Below are 23,174 nucleotides of genomic sequence, written 5' to 3'. Positions count from 1 at the left end.
ATCTCTAGTACTTTAAAAGTCTTGATGACCATATCCATTGAAAGACAGCAGGGATCAGAAAAAGGAAGCATCAATACTTCAAGTTCTAGAAAAGCTATATAGGAGACATCCAAGGACAGTACCAGAATAAGATAGAAAAGAAACTGTTAACTTGGTAATACAGAAAAATAATTAGTACATAACTTCATAACATAGATTTCTTAATGTTATATTTCACAAAAATTGAATATATGTGTATAGAATGGCAACATAGAAAATATTTTTAACCATCTGTCACTACTGAAATTTGATCAAAGTCTTGATATATCTGCTATTTTAATAATATTGGCTTTAATTTAATTAAATTTTTCTCAATATCCTTTTCCATACTTATAAGCTGTTTTATTTCTTTTACAGTAACTTCTAATTCTTTGATAAGGATGTTTTAATTTTTTTTTTTTTTCGGAGAGAAAAAGAGAGAGGTGGGGGCAAGGGCAGAGGGAAAAGGAGAGTCTGAAGCAGACTCCACGCTGAGCAGAGCCAGGCATGGGGTTCAAGCTCTTGACCCTGAGATCCTGACCTGAGCCAAAAATCAAAAGTGGGATGCTTCATTGACCGAGCCACCCAGGTGCCCCTCTAATTCTCTGAAACCATTTTCAACCAGCATGTATTTGTAAATGCTACAATTAAAAGGGAAGAATGCTTCGTGTTGATCACTTTAAGACAGTGTCTTTATTCCATAGTGACATTTCAGCATAATGCCTTCTACATTGTTTCACATAATTTTTGTAAAACCTTTTGAATTTTAGAATGTATAAAGTCCTATCAGACGGTGTTTCTGCTGTGCTTAGCCCCAGCTCAACTAGCAGTTTCGCAGGGCATCTGCAAATGGCTCAGCCCCTTCCCACGTAGCACAGTGGGACAGCAGAGTGTTCCCTCATCCCATTAAATGCCACTCATATCAACCGTCCAGATGTCTAAAAGGCTCCCTAGAGAGTTTCCTTTAAAGACCACTTTGCCATGGGGTTTTTAGGATCTAATAGAAGGAAAAATCTCTATCTCTTATTTGGGGTTTTCAAAGAACTGGTACAAAGTGTTACTCTGTCTCGATTACTCGTTCTAAACAATAAAGCAGCAGGAGGTGGTGGAAACTGAGTAGATCTGAAATTTAGACCTTTGGTTTGAAACTCTTATCCTGTCCCTAGCTCTGTGATCTTAGACACTGAAACGCCACCAGTGTGCTTACAGTAACTAAAGTGAATTGAGAATCAACAGAGATAATTATGTGGAAACGTTTTATAAACTGTGAATTACTGAACAACTGTTAGTCACTGTTACTCTTTTTTGTTTGTTCTGATTGATTTTCTCTTTGCGTCAAGGAACGTGCCACCTCCCTTGATCCAGGACTTGGCTGCTTTCCAGAATTGCCTGATTAAGTAAACTCCTCTACAACAGCAATTTTTCAAAGTATATTCTAACAGTTTCAATTAAAAAAAAAATTGAAGCACGGTGTACTATGTACCCCTCTTACATATGATGAAGGTAAATATCAGGATATGAAAGTCTGAAGCGTCTCACCTGTTTTAGTTTCCAGACTTGATTTGACTATGGAATCCTATGCTTTCTTTGTCTGGTCCCTTCCTTCTCTTGCTTTTTCTTTTAACATAACACCTGTTAAGTGTTCTGCTTCAAGAATTTCATGGAACACAGTTTAGTAAGATCTGTTCCAAAAGCTTCGAATGATGATTACACTTGATCATGTTTTGCTTTTCCTAAGAACTGATTCTATACAGTGTGATTATTCGGGATAGGAGGACTTTATCAGAAATCCTGTTCTGTGTTTCTGGAGTATTTTATGCTCATGTATTTTTTCAAATAACAAATTTTGTTCTGTTATTCTTTTCATGCTGTATTTGTATAGATCCCTACTATTTTCCAACCACTGCCTAATGTCTCATCATCTCCCTCAAGGCCCAGTATCAAGCAATAAAACTGGAGTGGGGAAGTACCCTTATCCTCACTTTAAGGTTAGGAGCCTTAATTGAGATCACACAACTGTTGTGGGACGACCAGCAGCACAAAGCAAGTGTCCTCATTCTTGCTCACTGAGCTTTCTCCTACAGTGCAGAGCTTCTTGACTCCTCGTCTTTCATACCATGCACCTCCAATCCTCTTTGCTGTCTTCCAGTGCCAAAAACTAGTGTATTTTCTGCTTTCGGTCAGATACGTAAAGGGGAGAATTTGCTTATTTTTAGCTGCCTGATAACTGAACTCAATCTTTATTCTTTACAGTCTTTGGGAATGTGGGGCTGGAGGCGGGGGTTGGGAGGGTTCTCTTTCATTAGAATTACTTAAGAGAAATTTCCCATTCTCAAGTTCAGACCAAGATTTACTTTAGAAACCTCCAAGATTGTGGTTATGTCAGATTTTTTAAGCATTAGACTGAATCCACTCAAAGGTTCGGGTTCATAATTCCACAGCGGAGAACAGTCTGTGCTATAAACAATGGGACTTTCCCTGCCACAAAGACACGGCAATGTTTCCTATGCAAGAAAAGCAATTGTTCAAGTGTTGCCCATCTGGAGCCATAAAAGGGCTCAGAATACACTAATGCAACCAAGAAAACAAAAGGGAAAGCTTTTTGCCATGTACTTTTCCCCATGCCTTTGACATGTTGGCAGCTCAGTAACATTCTCGACATTTCTGAGCTGTTCGGAGCAGCAGCACACGAACAGAAAAGTGTGACTTAGACTCCACTGGCATGTCATCAGGCTCCAGCACAAGGTAACATTCAGTTGGCTCCTCTTGAGATAAGCTGAATGCCAGGTAATTTATAGCCAAGCGAACCGGATGGTCGGGATGGTGTGAAAACCGCGCCGGGTACCAAATTCTGCAATAATGTCGCCACTGGACTCCATTTGCTCCTGCCCCAGGATTTTTACTTATTTATTGTTTTACGAGGTGCAGCCTACAAATCAATAAGTTATGCAGTATTGATTCCCGTCGGGGGTATAAGCGATTTCTCATTTACTTGACAACACGTATGTTTCCAGGCTTGGAAACTGTGGGAAGAGAGAGGGTTTCCCTAAATCCAGTCACCAATTACACATTATAAAATTAATTTCATACGATCCTTTCGATTTTTGACCCAATACGTACATTAAGATCTTTTCGGTCAATTTTGGAAGCCTAACTCGAGTAAAGTTGTGAAATTAAAACAGAGCTCCCCCGTGACTTTCTACCTTGCTGATTCTGCTGCCGGAATTGTGCTGGCAGGTGAGGGATAGAGAGGTGACGAATGGAGCGGAGCCTGATGAGGCGGTCACCAGGGCAAGGGATCGCATTAATGAAACCAGACAAACTGTCCGCTAGTTTTTGAAGTGATCTATTCCTGGGAGACTTACCTGCCTCGATAGCATCCACACGTTCCTTTGTTGTCTGCCTTCTCCACTGGTTCAGATGATGGGGACGAGAGGAAGAATTTTTTTTTTTTTTTAAGATTTTATTTATCTATTTGAGACACAGTAATAGAGAGAGTATGAGTCTGAACAGAGGGAGGGGCAGAGGCGGAGGGAGAAGCAGACTCCCCGCTGAGTAAGGAGTCTGATGTAGGGTTTGATCCCAGGACCCCGAGACCATGACTTGAGCCAACAGCTGCAGCTTAACCAAATGTGCCGCCCATGTGTCCTAAGAGGAAGAATATTTCGTTAGCATATTGCCTGCAGGGTTGGCTGGGTCCCCAAGTCACAGTCTTTGACAAAATCCTCCCTGGGTTCTGTTTATTCAATTCTCCCCACATTTCCCTTCAGACCTTGGCTGTTCCTCACATTCTGTACCATTGCTTTGTGTCATACACTTGTCCACTGTCCCTATGTGGAAGTGCCATGTTTTACCTCTCCCTGCCTTATTATATTATACCAGTCATGTCTGTTCACATATGAATGGCCCACCAGTAGGGGTCCCACTTGCAAGACTTTTTACAAACACTGTGTAGGAAGTCTTTCCCTCTAGGAGAAGAGTGAACTAGGGTCCCAGACTTGGTCCCAAGCTGATAGTCATTGCAGGAAAATAATGCGTGCATGTGTTTTACAATATAGGGTATATCTTCTGGCTCATTCTCCAACCCACATACCCATCCTGGAATATGACTGCATTCATATCCAGTTTATTTAATAAATTACTTACAAACAGTAGAATTTTGGTGAATTTAAATGATCAAAGTAACGCATTTCTACAGATGCCTAAAATTTCGTATTTTTCTCTTAGTTTTCTTTCTTTAACTCTCACATTTAAATCATGCAGATAAGTTTCCCATCATACACACCTGGTTCATATTCTCCTTCTATGCTATTAGGACATATTTAGACACCATTATTGTCCGTAACTGTGCCAACTGTTTTTTCTACAAGCAAGAACAGGCAGATAAAAGGGATCAGGCAACACAATGATAGTTGGAAATAAATATTTTTTAAAATGCTGCTGAATTATGTTTAACTCCCATGGTTATGTCTTTTATACAAGAATAGTGAACTGCACTGCTGATTAACTTGAAAAGAACACACTAAAATTGTTTAATATGTTAATTATTTTAGAAACTCCATTAGATACTCAAGTTTCTTTCCATGCTGTGCTGGCTTATTCTTTCTATTCAAGTGTTCTCATCTCAGTATTTTATAATGGCAGATGCAACTCGACATTGTACAGTATCTCACAGCATTTGCATTTTTCTGTAGAGTTTTACACCATTAGACCTCTCCAGTCTCCATGATAGATCCATAAAATGAAAGACTTCAAAGACATGTGGGAAGGGTTTTCACTGGGTGATGGAGCAGGTGGAGTGTAGCTGACTATATGCCCAAGAAGTGCTCTCAGGGTATTTGGTGAGTGTGAGTGTCTGTCCTTTGGGAAAAGATAGCTGAAGTTAACACTACTTTAAATATCTCAAAATGCAATTAGCTGATTGTGCTTTGAATTTTTTTTTTTTTTTGTCCCTGGTGTTTGATGATTCTGCCTCCCTAAATTTTCTTTTCAAAATTAGATGCCAGACCACTAACAAAAATATGGAACAAAAGCAATCTTCACCACTGTTGAACATTTCTTCTTTGTGTGATCAGGACACAGCTATGCCCACCTGCATGGGTCCTCTTCTCTGCAGAGGCTGTGACTGATGGATAACAGAGCAACTATGGAAGAGGACATAAAAGTGGGGGCAAACTGAATCCCAGGCAGGAGGGTACAGCCCTCAGATGTCAAATTAACTGAGCCAGGAAAAGACCAAGATGTAGCTCTGCATGCTAGAAATTGTATGTTTTCACATGATGTCTACTTCTCTAAGTTTGATATATAAGAAGACTGCAGAGGGTAAAATAAGACCATCTCTTAAGGCAGAAATACACCAACTTAAGTGCCAAGAATGAGCCAGGACTCACATATCACAATGTGCTTTCTGGTTATAGCTGAAATACGTACTTAGATCCTCAGTAGTCCCCAAAAGGAATGTGGAAAGAACAGGGCAACTGATAGTCTGTGATTGCTGGAAAACACTGAGATGGGGAGCCTATCTTCTCAAATAAGGATGGGGAACAGCAGCAGCAGCAGAGAGAGAGAGAGAGAGAGGGAGAGAGAGAGAGCGCGCATGCACCAAAGAATAGGGGGACTTACTAAATGCTGCAAAACAAGTAAAACAAAAATTAATTTGGAAAATACTAAAAAGGATGCTTGAAGAAATAATTTAAGGAAGAAATCAGAGGAAATGCTTTTATAAAAGAAACCCATTTAGATATATCAATGAGAAACAAGAAAATATGGCACCTGTGGAACAAGAGCAGAAAAGCATGACAAGAACAGGTTGAGAAGTCAGTTAATATACTTCATCTTTGACTATTTCTGGAATATGTATAAAATGTATTAAGCTCTTAGTCCACTTTCTATAAAGTAAGATAGTATTTGGTGTATTATCTGATCAAAAAACAATACATTCAGAAGCCAATAAAAGCTTTAAAAGATGTTATGAAATGACCAAAAGTATTTTTATAAATTAAAAAAAAAGTATTCTTATAAATAACTGTCAAATCCCATTAATATAATACTTAGTAAATGATGAGATCACTAGGCTCTGAGCCCAATGAAGCCATGAAATACTTGTCTTATTCACCACTGTATACGAGTGTGGGCATGTTTGGTACAGTCTCAATAAACGTTATTATTCTAAGTTGGGTTCCATATTAGGAGAGCCTGAGACAGAGATTCTTGACTGAGAGAGTACTCCCAAGGGGAGCATGGAAGGATGTGAGGAAGGCAGAGGTGTGTAAAGAAAACATGCAATAACAAAATACTACAGACTTGGTGGTTTAAATGCCAGACATTTGTTTCTCCATCTAGAGGCTGGGAAGTCCAAGATCAAGATGCCAGAAAGGTAAATCCATTCTGAGACTCTTCTCTTGGCTTGTAGGTGCCCCACATCTCACTCTGTACTTACAGGGAAAGACAGAGAGCAAAGGAGTGAGCCTCTCCAGAGTGTCTTCTTATAAGTGCAGTAACCCCATTATGAGGACCCTAATCTGCCCTATGATGCCATCTAACTCTAATTATATTCCCAAAGCCTTATCTCCAAATACCATCACAGTGGAACTTAGGGCTTCACCATAGGAACTGCAAGAGGGACACAACCATTCAGTCCATGACACAGTTTCAGAAGACTGGTCTCTTACTATGACCTAGTCTGGTCCCACCAAGATCTCTTAAACACAAACTGCACCACCAAGGCTACATATATGAAATAGATATTCTTTTTTTTTTTTTTTTAAAGATTTTATTTTTATTTATTCGACAGAGAGAGATCACAAGTAGGCAGAGAGGCAGGCAGAGAGAGAGGAGGAAGCAGGCTCCCCGCTGAGCAGAGAGCCTGATGTGGGACTCGATCCCAGGACCCTGAGATCATGACCTGAGCCGAAGGCAGCGGCTTAACCCACTGAGCCACCCAGGCGCCCTGAAATAGATATTCTTGATTGCCTCTGAGGACACCATGTTTTAGGAGTCATCTCCAAAAATGAGCCAGCTGTCAGAGGTCTCAAGGCTGCCATTTTGACTCAGATGCGCTTTCTGGTCATGACACCAACGTTAAGGGCTGTTCCCTGACCTTGGCTATTCTGGGATATTCTCAACCTCATTAAGTGACCGAATTATCCACTGTAATCCTGTCATACAGAGGACTGCCATTATTGAGGTACTCAAGAATGCTGGTGTGCACCAGCACATCCTTCGTTGCTTTGGCATTCTCAACTGGAGTCTCTTCCAATTTTATCTAACAGATTCATTCCAACACCTGCTCTTCTCCGAGGCTGTGGAACCATTCTTACACACTCTCCCATAGCTGTTCTGCCATCTCTAACTCACACAAGGTGGGCCATCAATTTTTGCAATTTTCTAAGAGTGGTCTGAGAAGCATAGGAAGATCATCTCCAAAGGCCTGTGCCCAGAGGTTAATTCCTGAGGCATGAAACTTGTGCTTCAAGTTTTTGTCTCTTATTAAAACTCTCTCTTATCCATAATTGTCCCTTCTGGTTCAGTACCTTTAGTGTCCACTCACAGGGCTACTCTCCAATTCTTTTTGGCATATATAAAGCATGTCATATTAGCCAGGTCTGATAGTTCCTTTGGTAAAACATTCATCTCTTTGCTTCACATAATGAACTTTTCCATTTTCAAGTCATGCTCAGATTGGACAAAATTATTGGTATGGTGGCGGAACACCTGGGTAGCTCAGTGGGTTAAGCAGCTGCCTTTGGCTCAGGTCATGACCCCAGGGTCCTGGGATTGAGTCCCACATCAGGCTCCTTCCTCAGTAGAGAGCCTGCTTCTCTCCACCTCTGCCTGCCACTCTGCCTGCTTGTTCGCACTCTCTCTCTCTCTCTCTCTCTCTCTGACAAATAAATAAATAAATAAATAAAATCTTAAAAAAAAATTATTGGTATGGTGGCAAGGATGGTAGTTGAGGGATAATCCTGAATAGGTCAAGACTGTCCCGAAGAGTAACTGCCACACTTCCATCTTCGAACAAGGGTGACCATTTTTCTCTAATAAAGCTGAGTACACTAAGTCCACAAGACTTGAGGGCTCAGGAGAATCTCGGAGTTGGTATATTTCAACTGCCTCTACCTCTATATAATCATCCTTAGTCTCGTGGACCCACCCTTCCTATCAAGGCCCTCACTTTGGCATATATATAAAATTTATTTATTTCTGACTGAATGCTAGGCATCTGCAAAGTCCTCAAGAAGTTTGCTACATTCTCTAGGAAAACCATGCCTGGAACATATTCCAACTCCATATCTTTTAATCCAGTTCATTATAACAGAAACTTATGAGCACCAATTATGTACAAAGCATCTCACAGAACACTCACTACCTTCTCTTACTTATTTTGTGTTAATCGATGTGGCACTGTCCTCACATCCATGCCCCCATGTAAAAACCATGTAGCTAAAAGTGTTGTCCTCAGTGAACTCTCCCTATTTCTACACCTTTAAGTAAGGGCCAATTACAGAGTTCCTTGTCCAAACAGACTAAAAATTCCAGTGGTCAGTTTGCTGCTGAGTAGCCTGTTCTGTTCGGATAATGGGAGTAATGAAGAAATAATAAATAATTAATGGAGTAATGAAGAAATAATGAAGGAGCAATGAAATAATAAATCTAGATTGTTGGTTTGGACAAAAAAAAAATAATAAAACAATGGTGGGAGGTTATTAGAGTGGGTTTTAAAGAAAATATCCCAGGAAATTGTGAATGACTGCTGTCCCCTTGCTCCTTAGAGATCACCATAGAAATTTAGACCATCTTTTCCACTCAACAGCTTAGATAATAAGAGGTTGATGGAAAGTCTGGGGTATGGCAGAACAATAAAAATATAATATCTGTCATGTCCTTACTATGTACTCTGCTCAGTGCTTGAAATGCATTAGTTCATTCCATCCTTCTAAACACCCTAAGTTCCATGATGTTTATCCCCAAGTACAGATGAGAACACTGAGGTAAAAGAACTTAACTACATGTGGAAGTTCAGCACAAGAAGTAGCAGAGTTCTGAATTAACCCCAAGGCTGAAGGACTGCGAATTCAGTAGCCTTACCTACTACTTTAACTCAAAGTTATAAAAACAAAAACAAGGGTGCCTGCCTGGCTTGGTCGGTTAAACATCACCTTCAGTTCAGGTCATGCTCTCAGGGTCCTGGGATGGAGTCTCTCATTGGACTCCTTGTTCAGCAGGGAGCCTGCTTCTCCCTCTCCCACTACTCCCCACTGCTTGTGCTCTCTCTCTCTCAAACAAATAAATAAAATCTTTAAAAAAATAGAAACAAAAACTAAAAACAGGAACTCCATTATCTGTCATGCATCTATAAACTTGAATGTTTCTGTCCTTTCTTGGTCTCAATTTTTCACCTGTACAATGAAAACATTTTATTTTATGAACTCTAATAAAGTTTCCACCTGCAATATTTCATATATCCAACCGATCGTTTACTTGGTGACCTCGCATCAGGTGTCTAGAAATGTTAAAGTACACCACTCAAAGACCTGGGTGGTATAAATTCAAATAATTTACTTGTCTTGCATTACTTCGTTTTTCATAGGAGATTTTACCAGGAGACAAAAATAAGCCATCGTCTGTGTTCTTTGCTTCTTTCCTTGAACACCTTGCACCAAATATTATAGATACACACACACACACACACACACACACATATATATATATAGCTATCTATATATCTATATATCTGTATATCTATATATAGATATCTATCTATATATCTATATATATCTGTGTATTGTAATATCTGTAATATAGATATATCTATATCTATATCTATCTATCTTTCTGTATATATATATATATATATATATATATATATATATATATCTCCAAGAGTTGGGCCTCATCTTTCTTACCCTAATAAATGTTTTCTCTATTCTAGACACAGAGAATACTTATTAAAAACACTCCATATTTATGCAATTGACAAACTGTTTTTCTCATTTTCTTTCCAGCTCTTTAATAATGAAACAATGAAAAAAGGGTCTGGAATGTTTCCTCTGATGGCTGAAATCTATTACTTGGGCCATAAAGTTGATGTCAGGAAAACACAGGATCTTTTATGATCACGCATTTTTACATCCCAGAAGCTATAAATGTTTCCCACAAAAGTCTTAAAATACTTTTCCTACTCTATTCTTTGTGTTTCTAGCAGCCTTACACACTCTACATGTCAGAAATGATTACTCTCACCATGATTCTCTGTTGTGTATGGATATAACTCATTTTATTAATTACTTAGTATGTGTTTTCTCATACACTGTGCCATCTTATGAGTATGCATAGATTTAATATCTGTGCATTTTCATTTTCCCACTTTCATTTTAAAATAGACCTATTTTGCTCCTTGTTCTCTTGAAAAAACTAATGCCAGAAAAGAAATCTATACTGAATTCATCGACACTGAATTAGTTTGTGTCTTACTGGCCATGGGCTGGCTCTGTCGGAAATCAGTCCGCGGGGTACTTACAGGGTCAGTTGCACTGGGTATTTGTTACTTCACTAATCCCTTTTCTGTGCTTTTCACCCTCGCTCTGTTCTACATCACAGGGAACACCGTTTTTCCTGCCAGCTAGCTTCTCTTGCCAACTAGCTTTTTGGCAGGTTTAGGCAAAGGTGAAAACAGGGAGGTGAGAATAAGAGAAATCAGAGTCTTTCTTCCTCTCTTATGGGATGGTTAGACACTGTGGCAACATCTTTGGCAGTAGCTGCATCTCCTGAGCTCCTGTAGAACAGGCCCCACCCAGCCCCGCTGCACCCCAACCACTAATGACCATGGTTCTAACTCCCCTCACACAGCCCAACTTTTGGATTTGGTATTACTACCCCTTCCTTCTGCACCATCTGCTCCCAGACTACTCGTGCTTCCAGCTGTTATTAATCTTGGGTTGGCCTCATTATCCCGGAATGATTCACCAGCAACTCTATCACTATGCCAACAATTCCTTGAATTTTACTCTCTCTTTTTGAAAGGCTTACTACTGTTTCTCTCTCTCTCTTTTTCTTTCTTTCTTCCTTTGGTTTGGTCTTATAGATTCACCCACACTTGCTCATTTCCCATTCTTTCACCCAGACTTCTTACATATCAGATTTGTGCAAGGGAATGTAAGGGTGGGATCCCACCTGGAAGTAAGATGCACATTTCTTCCCATCCTTTCTGGAAAATTACACTCCGGGAGAAAAGACAGATATTGTATACTAAGTTGTAGATATGATACATAGTGTAAGGAAATTATCTGATATTATGGCATCAACTAACAAGAGAAAGTAAGCCAACAAGAAGGGTCAGGAGAGAACTTATTTTAAAAAATATATTCTATCTAGGGGCCCCTAGGTGGCTCAGTGGGTTAAGCCTCTGCCTTTGGCTCAGGTCACAGTCTCAGGGTCCTGGGATCGAGCCCCACATCGGGCTCTCTGTTCGGCAGGGAGTCTTGCTTCCCCCTCTCTCTGCCTGATTCTCTGCCTACTTGTGATCTCTCTCTCTCAAATAAATAAACAAAATCTTTAAAAAATTAAAATAAAAAAATAAAATTGCCTATAAATACCAGAGGGGTGCCCAGGTGACACAGTCTATTAAGCAACTAACTCTTGGTTTTGACTCAGGTCATGATCTCAGGGTCCTGAGATTAAGCCCTGAGTCAGGCTCCCCACTCAGCAGGGAGTCTGCTTGATATTTTCTCTTCCTTTTGTGCCCCTCCTGCTCAAGCTCACTCTCTCTAAAATAAAGAAATAAATCTTTTTTAAAAATAAGTATGAAGTGAAATAGGTGAATACTTTTTCCTGATTTAAATATATATCCAAAGATATATATGACATATATATACCACATATATATACCACATGACAATTCACTATGGTTTTAGAGATTCTCTGGCTAGTAGAATGTCCCCTATCACGATGAGGGTGACACAAAATATTTCAAGTATTTCAGCAATAAATGTGAGTGTATGTTAGATAACCAGTGATCCCAAATATTTAAATAATAAAGGACTATGGAAGGGCCAGTTGTCTCTGTAATCCTTCATTCAGAACCTCCTACGTCCACACTAAAGACCACAGGGTTTTGGGACACCTGTGTGGCTCAGTAGGTTAAGCCTCTGCCTTTGGCTCAGGTCATGATTCCAGGGTCTTGGGATCAAACCCTGCATCAGGCTCCCTGCTCAGTGGGACAATGCTTCCCCTACTCTCTCTCTCTGCCTCCTCTCTGCCTATTTGTGATCTCTGTCAAATAAATAAATAAAATCTTTAAAAAAAAAAAAGACTACAGGGTTTGCATGTGCAAATGTAAGTATTTAAACCTGTCCCCATATTTCACCTTGCCCTTTATTTAGCTTGGAAAGACCACCTTAGGTTAAAGCTCTTGTGACTTGTTTTAGTACTTTCTTATTTTTTGTGTTTTCAATATGATCAAAAATATTTACAAATCATATAGTATTTCCCTGATATTGTGTCTGGCTCTGAGGATGATATGATAAATAGAATATATATCTTCTCCTTTAGGAATTTTTTTGTCTGAGAGATGCAGATACATGAGTAAGTGCTTATAATACCATATGATAGATCCCAAAAGAGAGGGTAGCATAGTTATGGGAGCCCAGTAGAAAGGCATCCAGCTAGGCTTGGAAAATCATGGAATGCTCACCAGAGGATATAAGAACTAACTGGAAGAGGAATCAAAAGTTTCCATCAGTGGGAGTACACAAACTGGAATGTTAACTCCTTTTTTGGGTCACAAGACCGAGAACAAACACAGGTTAATTTTCGAACGAAGCAAAAACAATATGGTACTTAATTTAGGAGATCCAGTTTATAACTGTTATAAAAGACTGTAACTTATTTACATGAACTGCTGGACCCTCACCAATGCCACGTAAGGGTGATTGCTAATGAAACAGATTCCATAACACGCCAGCCACAAATACCGTTTTTCTTAGAACTAAGCCATAGGGTTTGTTTTACCCCGAGGACTCCTTATCCCCATAAAGGCATTATAATTAGAGTCCTAATTAGTTAAGTTGCTCATTATTCTTAATTAAATTAGACATTAGCCAGACATCAAAAATCATAATACACACCAATTATTTGCCAGAGTAAGTTATTCATATCATTTGCTTTATGCTTAATGTACAGCCAAATGGAAAACAAAACAAAACATAAAAGTACAGCCAAATATGGCAAATAAAGGCCGACAACCTTACCCCTTGTTAGAACTCCTTCATAGCAGAGTTCCTTGCCTGCCCAGAGGACTCACTGGCTCCCTTCCCCATGGCTTTGTCTCTGTTGGTTCTGAACTTGACTTTGACTCTCAGGAGCGTTCTCTGCCCTGCTCTTTAAGAGAAAGTCAGGGAGATTCTAACAAACATCTTAGCTCATTAACCATGACCACGCTCCCTCTGACATGATGCAATTCATTTATTTCATCTCTGTTCATTTCCTGGCCAGGGTGGTCACGTGACCATGATTCCAAGTTCCCCTTTCTTTTATTCTTTTAGTAGATGGTGGAGATGCCTTTTTTTTTTTTTTTTTTTTCTGGGAGAGGATGAGGCCATGCAACATGATCTCATTGTCCTGAGTTGTCATTTCACCAATATGAAGATTTTCTCACTTCTACCCTCTCTCAATATAGACAGAAAAACTCAGCCACTTCTAAGTTGAATTCTTTTACCTTGGCTCTTTTTCACAAACAGTATTTTTAACATCAAGCAAATGCTCTTGCTTTGCTGTGCTGCATTTTTCATTTAATATTAATTTTCCCTATCCACTGGCTCCATTGTCTTTGTCTGTAAAGGTACCATTGCCTGCACATTATACAAAAGGCTGTTGCTTGATTCTATCTGTGTATTAGTTTCTCTGTCTTTGTCTCCCTCACACACAAAATACACACACGCGATGGCATGTATAATAAGCATGGATTATACAAATTCTATACAAATGCAGTATAGGAAGGGAGCAAATGGCTGAGAAAAGGTTTGATCTAGGCTCTGGAAGAATCAGTCAGATTTTTCTAGAGCAGCAGTTCTCAAACTTTCTTATCTCAAAACCCCTTTATGTTCTTATAAGTAAGTGAGGATTCCAAAGTGGTTTTGTTTATCTGAATTTTATCTCTCCTCATGCTATAATTTGAAAAAGAAGTTTCTAGGGGTGCTTGGGTAGCTCATTTGGTTACCTGTCGCCCTATGGCTCAGGTCTTGATCCTGGGATTGAGCTCTGGGTCATGTTCCCTGGTCAGCTGGAAGTCTGCTTGTTCAACTCCCTCTGCCTTGCTCATGCTCTCTCTCTGTCTCTCTCTGTCTTTCTCTCTTTCAAATAAATAAAATCTTAAAAAAAAGAAATTTACAAAATATTTTAAATTGATTTACAAATAATCATAAAAACCCATTAGATGTCCACATAAAATATATTTTTATAGGAAATAGCCACATTTTCCCTCAAAAGTCAGAAAACCATTGTTTTACAATTTTGCAAATCTCATGTCTGATTTTACAGAATGATGTTAGTTTCTCATATCAGTTCTGCATTAAATCTGTTGCAGAACATTGTTTTGATTGAAGGTGTAGAGAAATTCCTGAATCACAAGTGTATTTATAAATCAAGGAAAGATAATTTCAATAGCCATATAAGATAATTGAGCTTACCCTTCTTTGATATTATACTAACGCTCTGACAAGTGGTAAACTCTTACAGGCTAGTTGCGATGTGCAATCTGAAACTGTATTAGTGAATTATTCATACTGTTTCAAGGCACACTGGCCTGTTTTGATATTTTGATATTTTACATGAACCACTGTGCACACTGGTCATTTGAAAAATATTCATTCATAGACTTATGCAGAACTTTCGATTTTTAACACCATTCATTATACAGTGTAAAAATATCCCATTTATTATCAGAACTACCTTTTAAGCACTGAGAAATGGCCAAGCCTACAGTGGCAAATAAAAATTTTTCAGAATTTCAACAGTCATGCCAAATTTCAAATTTTATCTCTGGTAACATATACTATCCATTCTTTTACTTGAAATGATAAGCTCACTTTGCTCATTTTCCAGAGAAGTTCTGCCAAATACCCAATTCTGAATAATTTTAATTTTCAAGTATTCTTTCAAATGCATTTTCATTAAAAAATATGGTGGTTCATCTCAAAACTCAAACAACTGCACAATGTTTTGGGGATATAACCATTGTATTTTAGTGTCCAGAATAAGTGGTTTATGTATACTTCCCTTTTTGCCACAGAGAATGTTCAAAAGTTGAGTAAGGAGGAACCATGATTTAATAAAAATAATAATTTACTGCCTTTTAAAAAAGATTTTATTTATTCATTTGAGAGTGTGAGAGAGAGAAGGAGCAGGGGGAAAGGCAGAGGGAGAAGCTTCTCCCTTGCTGAGCAGGGAGCCTAATGTGGGGCTTGATCCTGGGACCCTAAGATTGCAACTTGAGCCAAAGGCAGATGCCTAACTGACTGAGCCACACAGGTGCCCCTAATCTTACCTCTTTACTAAAGATATTCCTAAGTAAAATTCTTCCTGCCTCTTACTCGCTCTCTAACTTTAAGTGCTGGCAGTGAAAAATGTAGTAATCACTTGTATAGTTTGGTGCCAATGTTGTGATTGGTGCCAAGTGTATCTATCATTTTATAAAATCTTTAGTAATATCATTGTAAATGTTAGCACAGTTAAGAAAGGCAAGTCGTGTCACAGTATATTTTGGAAATGGTCTTGATCTCCTGGACCTCCTTAAAGTATCCTGGGACCTCCCCCGCCTCCCCACATTCATGAACCAAACTTTGGGAATCGCTGCTGTAGATACAGAAGCTTAAAAGACATCTGGCAGAAAATAATTACCATATACAAAGAGTATAACAAGGGGCGCCTGGGTGGTTCAGTGGGTTAAAGCCTCTGCCTTCGGCTCTGGTCATGATCCCAGGGTCCTGGGATCGAGCCCGGCATCGGGCTCTCTGCTCAGCAGGGAGCCTGCTCCCTCCTGTCTCTCTGCCTGCCTCTCTGCCTACTTGTGATCTCCATCTGTCAAACAAATAAATAAAATCTAAAAAACAAAAAAACCAAAGACTACAATGACACATATTTATCAGCAGTACCTGGTTAACAAGAGCTTATAATTATCCACAATATATTACTCTCTGCTCCCTAAACATGACTTACTCTTTTGGTCTCCATGCTATTGTACACATAAAGGAGTAGGGTAGATAGTAAGATGCCTGGAAAGACAAGTGGAGGACACTGTGTGTTCATTTGTGTTCTGTGCTCCAGTTTGGTGGTAATATCAGCATTATGCTACCTTGGCCTTATGGTTTTTGTCTATGGTTCTTCCAGATCTGTGGAGCTGCAGTGTCCAATGATAGCCATTAGCCTAATGTGGTTATGTAAATTAAAATTAATTAAAATTAAATAGCATTAAAAATTCAGTGCCTCAGTTAAACTAGTCCTGGTCCAGTGCTCAGTGTCACATGTGGCTGCTGGCTATTATTTGATTAATGCAGACATAGAGCATTTCCATCACTGCAGACAGTTCTATTAGCCTGGGCTGGAGTGGAATATCATATTATTTTATCTTCACCATAATTTACTGTGCTCACCTTATCCTAGTTACCATCATAAGAGGGATTTTGAAACACCTGCTTTATTTGCAGTTCTTAGCTATTTCTTTTTGTTTACTACAAACCCCCATTAGAATACCCTGCCGAGTCAACACATTAAATGCACAATTCCTTGATGTCCTATATTTCCAATATCCTTTACCTTCAGGCCAGTCTTTAAACAATCCAGAGCTGCTCCATCTCTGAAATGTTGAACTTCACTGTCTCATTCCCTAAATCACATATCCCTAAATTCTAGTTCCTATTTTTTCATTTCTATTTTTTATTTCAAATCTTCAAGAGCAGAGGCTGCCACGGGCCTACCATCAAGTAATTATATCAACATAGTCAAGTTCTACATCAATGTAAGAAGACTCTTCTGGCCTAGACTCTTGGCTAGTGAAAATTCACTCTAGTGAAAATTTCACTCTTGGTGAAAATTCTGGCATGGGTTGAGGGTGACAGCCATCAGTAGGACCGATCCAAGCCTAGGTCATATTTCTTGAATGCCTATACTTTGTTCCTTTCTGCACATGTCCCATTTGAATTTCTCTCTACTTTCAACTTCCCCTTTTGAAGCTGGACAAACATCATGGATTTTAAAACATAATCTTGGAGTTTACCAAGGCCTGTTGATCCATTAGCTCTCCATCTTTTTGGATTTGACCATATGTCTTCTACCTCTGGTCTATACCAGAATCTGAGATCCTGCCCTAACTCCTTCCAACTTGCCCTACCTCCTTCCAACCTATTACTGTATACTGTAATACAGTAATACTGTTGTTATCAAAGGAATGAAATCGAGACAAAGTTACGCAAAGCCTTATTCTATGCCAAGCATTAGAAATTAGACTGACCGGTCAGGGAAATGAGGCTGAGACAAAGTGAAAGTTATGTAAAGTTTTATTCTATGCCAAGCATTAGAAGTCAGACTGACCGGCCGGCCAGGCCGCCTCCGAAGAGAGCGACGCCCCTTGTTCTTACAGGCTAGTTTTTATAGGGCACAATCGCAGACATCTACATATGTGGCTTTGGCTGATTGGATGTCTCCTACCTGTGTGTTTTAGTAATGGTTACCTGGAACCGAAACTAGTAACTGTTGAGGCGTTTATTAAACAACAAAATGGCCTTGTTTTAGTAATAGTTACCTAGAACCGATATAAACAAAATGGTCTTGTTTTAGGTGTGTGTTTTAGTAACAGTTACCTGGAACCGACAGCAGTAACTGCTGAGGCTTTTATTAAACAACAAAATGTCTACCTAGGTAACATGGAGTCACTATGGCTAAGTAGGCCCAGGCAGGCCCAGGGGGTTAACATGTTTTAACATGGAATCGACCCCAACATCCCCCACTTTTCTTTCGAGATTAGTCAATTCTTTGACTTTTTCAAGAATCAGTTAGTGCTGAAATTAGGATGGGATCCACAGGTTTTGTCCGTTTTATTTCTGCAGCAAGATGTTGGAATCCCTCGGGTCCTCTATAGGATGACAGTAAATGGTCCCTTTCAATGATACTTCAAGTTTTTCACTCGGTGGCGGCGTATCCAAACCGTCTTTGGGTTGGTAAGGATGTGGTTCCACCTTTGTCTCCTTCTCAGTGTAGGCAGCTTGGATCCCTGCATGGGCTCTTTTTAAGACATACGGTAGTGCCTGTAGTGACTGGAATACAGACTGATCAGTCATCTTTGTTAGGGTAACCTTTTGTAGCCATGAGCAGAGTGGAGGGGGTCTCCCGAACATTATTTTAAATGGGGTCACCTTGTTTAAGTAGGGTGTACATGGCGCCCTAAGGAGGGCGAAGGGAAGGAGATTCACCCATCCACCGCCAGTTTTCAGAATTAACTCTGTCAAGGTTTCTTTAAGAGTCCGGCTCATTCCCTCTACCTGTCCGGAACTCTGGAGCCAGTAGGCACAGTGTAGTTTTTGATCAGTGCCCACGGCCTTGGCCAATGCCCGTGAGACTGAACTCACAAATGTTGGGCTGTTGTCTGACCCGATCGTAAGAGGCCGCTCAAACCTAGGAATTATTTCTTCCAGTAGTTTTTTGGCTACCATTCCTGCCATTTCTTGTTTGGTGGAAAAAGCCTCTACCCAGCCTGAAAATGTATCTATAAAAACGAACATATACTTGTGTCCATATTTTTCCTGTTTCATCTCTGTAAAATCTACTTCCCAATAAATTCCTGGTTCCCTACCTCTTTCTCTTTTTCCCCTTCCTGTCCTAATTCTTTGCGCATTTACCGCCTGACACTGCGCACATCTATTAACTACATCCTTACTCACATCCAATCAGTCACAAAGTTCTGCCTTTTGTACCTTCCAAATGTATTTCAGATCAGTTCTGTCCTTTCCAAAATTCTCAAAATAGATCTCCTTGTAGCACTGGGGAAAGGGATTTGTTGATCACAACTGTTAAGTCTCCACAGGAGAGGTGAGACCCCAAAAGAATAATTTGGTGTTTAATGGATATATTTCTAAGAGACTTCTAGAAAAGGGAAAGAGGGAATTTTATGTCAGTCATGGTCAACAATTTAAGAAACAACGAGGCTGAAAATTTCTCAAGAATTAGAAGTAAGTTTGGAACCTACAGCCCAGAACTTCCTGAAGCTGTACAGAGAGAAGAAAAAAAGCTATTCCGAGCAGCGAGCAAAGCATTTGTCAGGGGGCTGTTACAGAAGTTCAGTGCATGATGGTAGGCAGCTGGGAATGATGGTAATAGCTTTGTGGAGCACAGCAGCTGTCTCAGAGGGAACAACAGCCTTGCAATGAAACTCCCTAGTTTCTTCCAGTACACAAAAACTTGCTGACTCTCTGCACAAGTTCCCGGCATACAACTTCCTGACCAACGCAAGGGAAGACTGTGCCCAGAGTAACATCCTTTTCCCAGCACCCAATCCCACTTAGGCACAGAGGAATTTGTGGTTGTAACAGCAGGTCGTGGACTATTCCTGCAACACCTCATTCTCTGAGAGGTGTCGGGGCAATCAGGAGTAAGACAAGGCTGTAGGAAGACATCCAGGAAATTATTCTTGTCTCTTAAACTATTCACCTTCTTATGAGACCAAAGGGAGAAGTTCCAACAGTTCAGACATTAGAGCTGCTATAGTCCTGACTTCGTCTTAACACTGGTCCTGTGCTGGTGGTCTGGGGATATGCATCTTACATTGTTATTTCTGGATTAAAAAAAAAATTGTTCTGTTAAAAAGACTCCATGAGGACAGGCATATGTCTTAATAATAACTGCACACCTTCTGATAATGTTAGGTACTGACAGAATTTCTGGGTTTGTGATTTCTAAGTCTAAGGAATATCGTTTCTTCTGAGAGTATACTAACACAGAGAAACCAAGTTAGTAATTAGTTCTTTTAGCATATATTTTATATTTCCCTCTCTCTCTATTTTTAATGCAGGACTCTGTTTTTGGCCAGTCCCCCTGGTTTTAGCTCCACATAATTTCCGATAGAGTACCTGGAGATTTTGAGATTTTTTTGGTGGGTTCTTCAGGACAAACTGCCTTCCTTCTCTTTTGCATGTCTCTCCAAAGGTAGTCTGGTTTTAACTCTCTCAGCTGTGCTAAGTCACATAGCTCCCTTCTATGAGGCTGTCCCTGCTCCAGTTCTTTTTTCTTTTCATGTGATAAAGCCATTGAAAAAACTCACTCACTGTCATTTGGTTCAATATTTGAAGAAAGATCACATACACACCGTGGCCCATCAGGGAGCTAATTTCAAAGCAGAGGAGAAGTGGGCTGTTGCAGAGGAAGGATCTGAAAAAGAGGGAAAGCTGCCTGGGGCTCCCAGGGAGCATGCCGATGAGGAGATAAGAGAAGAGAAAGGATACGGAAAGAGGCTGCTAAAAAAAAATAAACCATCTGCTTTGCCATTTTGTCTTGGTTTGGTCCTAATGCCAGGTGTCCATTCTAGTGCCAGGCAGGATCCTGGTTGGCTCAGCGAGAGATCTGGGTTAATGGAGGGCACCCTCCTCGGTTGCCTCTAGTGCTCAAAGCAGAAGACCTCTTTGGCGTCACCGCATTCTCCTAATGTGATCTCAGGCCCTTGTATAATCTGGGGAGGTAGCTGGGTCCTTCTTTAACCACAAAACCCTGAGGCAACCACGTCAAACCGACAGTTATCCTAGATGAACTGGCAGGGCTGGAAGGCTCCAAGAAGGAAAAGTATGATGGTGTCCTTAGATGAGAAGAATGACAAATACGACAAATGGAATTTAGAGCAGCAAGTCTCTAAGTGAGTTCCAAGCAACATTACCTCAGTAGATGCTCCTTAAAAGAAAAAAAAAAAAAAAAAGAAAGAAAGAAAGAAAGAGAAAAGAGTTCTGGATCAGTTCCCGTAAAGGCCTTTCACACTGAAAGAAGTCAAGTTCATCCCCCGTGTGCATACCAAAATAAGCACATTAGACTGTGGGATAAATGCCAATAAGCCCAACAAAATTCTGATTTTCCCTGGTGTTTTTTCTCTCCCAATCTGCTGGTGTCCCAAACATGTATTTTATCTATCTCATGGTTAATGGTGACTCTGGCACAGGTTCTAGAGTTCAATAATTTGGGGGAAGTGATGCATTTCCTCTGGAAGGTCCATAATGTGTGTGAGTGTATTGAAGAGTCTGACAGCTCACTGGAGAGAAAAATGTGCAGGTTCAACACACTGTTTCCAGATCGTGTTTGACCACAGCACCCATTTTTGACAGGGTATCTTTTAGTATTCTCCTGAACTAATGGTCTGCAGAACGTATTAGGAGGCCATTGTTGAAGGATGAGAGGACTCAAAGTTGGACAAGGAAGGCATCTGGCCCACACAAGCCCCATCGTGTCCAACATTCTGCACAAAGAGACATGATGGCACCGAGGATTAATCTTTCAAGGCATCTGTTCTTTTAATGTGGAACATAAATCCCAGCCATCTAAATATACTTCTTGCTTTTTCCAGATAAAATATTTTCTGTACCTAACTGGAGTGTAACAGTATTGGTGCTATTTTAATTGCCACTTGATATCATCTCAGAAGCAGCTGGTTATGTTTTGACTGTGATAGAATTGACAGAAGTTGTGTATGGGTAATGCAATTTGCAATTCTCTAAAGTTTTGATTTGTGTGTGTGTGTGTGTGTGTGTGTTTCCTTAAAAGCACCATGTACCTCAGCAAATGATAGATCACCCAAGAGATTTGAGAGTCTAACAATCTGGTGTGGACTGGATAAAGAGAAAGTAAAATTAAATTATTTCTAAACTGAAAGGTACCCCCCCAAAACTAAAAGTAAAAATTGTCCTTTCCTTAATAATATGACAGACAGAACTACACGGCCTTTGAAAATCCTAATTGTCAAAATGTGCCCATCATAACCCAATGTACCTCAAATACAAAGAAATATGTACCTCTTATAGACACAATGAATATAGCAGATGATCTAATAAAGCAATACCATTTTGGAGGATGAACTCAACTGCTTTATATAATAATCACTTACAGTAACAGGGAGGTCAGAAATGAGAGCACCAAACAATGCTAATGGAAATATATTTTGAGCTATTTTTTTCTAGTTTAATTTGTGGATATGTTGACCTATCCCTCTTCTTCCATTCCTCCTTGTTACCAAAAGCATGCATTAAAAGAAGGCTGAGAGTCAGGATACAATCTATGACCAGAGACAAAAACACAGCTGACTTGCCCAAATGAGAATTATAATATTAGCAAAATGCTTGTCCAAATAAGTTAATGAAACTACATACAATAGACCGTTTCACAGTGCATATGGTACAAAAAAGTTCTTTCTATTTTTCATCCTGTCTTTAACATCAGAGCTAGATGAACATTAGGAAATTTAAATCACTGTGTCTTATAGGCAACAGAAGACTTTGTCCATGATTATAAAAATAGTGTTACTATGAATAAAAATTTTCTCTTAAGTGTTTACTATGTATAATAACCTTAGTTAAACTCATTTGTTAAATTAGGCTTTATTTTTCATAGAAGGTTGTGGATCACAGCAAAACAGGGCAAAATGCACAGAAATTCCTGTATACTTCCTGCCCCCACACAGGCATAGCCTCCACGCTATCAATACGCTCAACGAGAGTGGCACATTCAGTAAAATGGATGAACCCACAATGATACACCATAATCACCAGAGTCCCTGTTTCACACTGTGGTTTACTCATGATGTTGTATATTCTGTGTTATTGAAAATTGCATAATGGCATGTGTCCACTCTTCTAATATCACAGAAAATAGTTCCACTGCCTTTCCCACAACCCCAGCAAACACTGATCTTTTTACTCTCACCATAGTTTTTTACATTCTCCAGGATATCATATAGTTGGGATACTATTGTATGTAGCCTTTTCAGATTGGCTTCTTTCACTTAACAATAGACATTTAAGTTCTTCCATGTTTTTTCATAACTTGGTAGCTTGTTTCTTTTTAGGGATGAATAATATTCCACTGTCTGAAAGTACCATGGTTAATGTATCCATTCACCAACTGAAGGACATCTTGGT

The 23,174-nt window shown here is 39.6% G+C and overlaps 1 long non-coding RNA gene across 1 annotated transcript; it reads right to left on the bottom strand.

Annotated features, from left to right (window-relative positions):
- Positions 1-3,460: 3,460 nt before the first annotated feature.
- Positions 3,461-13,486, bottom strand: LOC309860639. The gene is made up of 3 exons (XR_014309509.1): positions 13,266-13,486; positions 4,304-4,381; positions 3,461-3,666 (listed from the first exon to the last, which is right to left on the bottom strand). It is a non-coding gene; the product is annotated as an uncharacterized lncRNA (long non-coding RNA).
- Positions 13,487-23,174: the final 9,688 nt, after the last annotated feature.

Source organism: Mustela nivalis (assembly GCF_964662115.1).
Source record: "Mustela nivalis genome assembly, chromosome: 3".
Taxonomy (NCBI): Eukaryota; Metazoa; Chordata; class Mammalia; order Carnivora; family Mustelidae; genus Mustela; species Mustela nivalis.
Note: the sequence above shows the minus strand (reverse complement) of the source record. Positions and strands in the feature narration are given on the sequence as shown.